This window comes from Giraffa tippelskirchi, chromosome X (assembly GCF_054371585.1).
Source record: "Giraffa tippelskirchi isolate mGirTip1 chromosome X, T2T-mGirTip1v1.2.pri, whole genome shotgun sequence".
NCBI lineage: Eukaryota > Metazoa > Chordata > Mammalia > Artiodactyla > Giraffidae > Giraffa > Giraffa tippelskirchi.
Genome location: NC_137289.1, coordinates 45,125,010 through 45,128,645, shown reverse-complemented (window position 1 = coordinate 45,128,645; position 3,636 = coordinate 45,125,010). Strand labels below are relative to the sequence as shown.

The window sequence follows — 3,636 nt, the reverse complement described above, 5'->3', positions numbered from 1 at the left end:
TATATAAATAGAAGTACACACATACACACACGCACACATCATAACAGCACAGGCCTTCAGAATCAGATTTTGATCCTATTGTTGGATCTGTAGTTTTCTACCTTCAAGTAACTTTGTTCAGTATCAGTTTTCTAATCTATAAAATGGAGATAAAATGCATCGTTCAGTGGGTTAACATGAAAAGTAAACAAGACAAAAATATGTGTGTATAAGAGTGAAAATATACAGTTCAAAAGTTGGTAACAGAATTTCTCTCATGAAAGGAATTGTCTTTATTTAGAAAAAGTAAAATATTTATTTAGGCTGGATATTTTCTATTGATGGTACATAACACGGTAAGGCTCACTAAGTCCCTCCTCTTCTTCAGGGTTTCTGGGATGGAAAGATGTGGATACTCTCAGTATGTTGGGGTGATCCAGTTGAGGTGAGGACCCCAACAGCTGAGGGCCACTCTCATGCTCTCACTGGGGCTGGAGATCCAGGGTGCTCTCATTCCCTAGAGGCTATGTGGACCATGAGGCCCACTACCCTGTCTGTAGCCAAATTCATTGTCATACCAGGAAATGAGCTTGACAAGGTGGCTGTTAAGGGCAATGCCAGCCTCAGCCGCCAGGGAGGAAGAGTGGGTGTCACTGCTAAAATTGCAATAGAAAACTTGGTTTTCAATATAGCCTAGAATGGTCTTTAGCGAGCCTTCCAGTGCCTGCTTTACCTCTTCTTGATACCATCATATTTAGCAGCTTTCTCCAGGCAGTGGGTCAGATCTACATCAGGGGATGGAGACATGGAAGGCCATGCCAGAAAACTTGCCATTCAGCTCAGGACTGATCTTGCCCCAAAGCCTTGGCAGTGCCAGTGGAAGCAGGGATGATGTTCTGGGCAGTTCCTCATCCATCCCAGGACAGTTTCCCTTGGGGGCCCATCATGATCTTCTGGCTTGCAGTGACGGTATGAACTGTGGTCATGAGTCCCTCTACAGTGACACTGACCAGGTGTGCCAAGCAGGTGGTAGTGCACGTGGCATTTCTGACCATCTTGAGGGAGTTGTACTTCTTATAGTTCATGCCCATCACAAATATGGGATATCAACAGAAGGGACAGTGAGGATTAGCCTTTTGGCTAACCCTTCATGTGAGCCCCAACCTTCTCAAAGTTAGTGAGGACAGCAGTGGACTCTTTAACATCAGTACCAGTGGCACTCCATTTGATATTGACAGAATCTTGCTCCTAAAAAATAGAAGTGGGCTTTCCACTGATGGTAAGCTTCCTCTTCTCAGACTGGACTGTGCCATTGAACTTGCCATGAGTGGAATCATACTGGAACATATAAACCATGTAGTTGAGGTCAGTGAAGCAGTCATTGATGGTGATATTCACTTTATCATAGTTAAAAGCAACTCTGGTGAGCAAATGCCCAATACGGCCAAATATGTCTTGGGGACATGGCTGGCATCACACAAGGAAATATGGCTGGCTGTTGAATGGGAAGGGGCAGAGAGACTAAACTATTTAGGTATGAAGATAAAGTCCTAAAACGAGGTTTAAGAAAAAGCCAACAGGAAATAATTAAAACTCTGCTTGAGAAGTGAATAGATACGAAATTCGTGGGTCACGAGGAGAAAGGAAAGAGATAATCAATTGAAATTATGGAATTCTAAGCTATGGAGGCTTCCCAGGTGGTGCTAGTGGTAAAGAACCTCTCTGCCAATGCAGAAGATGTAAGAGATGTGGGTTCAATCCCTGAGTCAGAAGATCCCCTGGAGAAGGGCATGGGAACCCACCCCAGTATTCTTGCCTGGAGTAGCCCATGGACAGCGGAGCCTGGTGGGCTACAATTCATAGAGTTGCAAAGAGTTGGACACGAGTGAAGTGACTTAGCACGCAAGGTTCGGAGAAGTGAAAGTGAAAGGGTGTGGAGGAGTAGGTGGTTCCAAAATGTTCAGTGTTAGGGTAGCCAAAGGCTCTTAAGAACATAAATAACTAATTTAAGTTCTTGCTGTTCTTGCCATGTAAAATTCTTCTACCTGCTCATACCTTTAGTAAAGTATGCTACACTCAGAAATGCCTGTTGTAAATAATTACAAATGGTTTAGTACAGAGAAGAAGAAAATATTGGTATGATATTACAAAATAAGATTCAGATGTCAGTAAAAGCAGGGCCTTAAAGTCAGAAGTAAAAAAAAAATAGTAAACCCCTAGAAGGACAGGAATCTTGGGGAGAATGTTCAGCTCCAAAGAATGAATAATATATGCTTAAATTAATTTATCTAAATGTCAAAAGCCAGAGTTACCTCTGCTAATATTTGAGTTCCTTGTATAATTAATCTGTATAAGGGCGTGTATTAAGCCCTCAGTAAATATTAACTGCTGTTTTGGAAAATGTAGGTAAATGTTGGATTGTACTCTAGGAATGATTGAATTAAAGTGAGAAAAAGAATGAATAGAGTTTCAAATATCACCTTTTGTTTTCCCATAATTGAAATTAGTTGGTCCCTCCTTGACCCTTCCAAAGGAAAATTCATATGCATGGCTACCACCTCTAGAACACTGAGTTTCTTGAAGGTAGAGGACATTCAGTATTAATTGCTAGATTCCTATTGTTCACCAAGACCTAGCCTGAAATAGTTAAATGAACCACAGTGACAAAAAGCTGAATATGGTGCCCCAACAACATGAGAAGATAGAGAAAACCTGGAAATGTAGTATAGACTTACTTTGCAGACATTGTGGGCTTCGTTCCAGAATGAATATTGCAATATAGCAAGTCATGAAGTATTATGTTTCCCAGCACACATAAAATTTATGTTTATACTATACTGTAGTCTATTAAGTGTGTAATAGCATTATGTCTAAAAAATGTACATGCCTTAATTAAACAATACTTTATTGGTAAAAAATGCTAATCATCTTCTGAGCCTTCTGAGCCTTGAAAAATGGGGGAAGATAGTCTCTTCAACAAATGGTATTGGAAAAACTTTGCATCAAGAGTGAAAGGGCAGCCTAAGGAACAGGAGAAACTATTTGCAAACCACATAACAGATAAGGGGTTAAAACCCAGAATATTCAAAGAATTTCTAAAATAATAACATTTTTTTCAGAATACTGTTAATATAAAGGGAAATTGGCAGCAAAACAAAACTATAATATTTGTTTTCTTCTACTCTACATACATGTGTGCTAAGTCGCTTCAGTCATGTCCGACTCTGTGCAAACTCATGGACTATAGCCTGCCAGGCTCCTCTGTCCATGGGGATTCTCCAGGCAAGAATACTGGAGTGGGTTGCTGTGCCCCTCTCCATTCTTCTACCCTATGAGACGGTAATTATTTGTGAAGGGAAATAATACTTTTGAGAAGATGCATTTGGAGTGGTGAATACACAGTGTGTACTTGATTTACATTCCTTTCTCTACTGGGAAGCACATAGATAGTGTGGACTATGGCCTTTACTGTTTCTGCAGAAACAACAAATCTTTTTTTTTTTTAATTTTCTTTTTTTTTTTTTTAATAAATTTATTTATTTTAGTTGGGGGCTAATTACTTTACAATATTGTAATAGTTTTTGCCATACATTGACATGAATCAGCCATGGGTTTACATGTGTTCCCCTTCCCGGACCCCCCACCCACCTCCCTCCC

General features: G+C 40.2%; 1 pseudogene; it reads right to left on the bottom strand.

Annotated features, from left to right (window-relative positions):
* Positions 1-489: 489 nt before the first annotated feature.
* LOC145535900 (glyceraldehyde-3-phosphate dehydrogenase pseudogene) lies at positions 490-1,422 on the bottom strand (annotated as a pseudogene).
* Between the last annotated feature and the right edge of the window lie 2,214 nt (positions 1,423-3,636).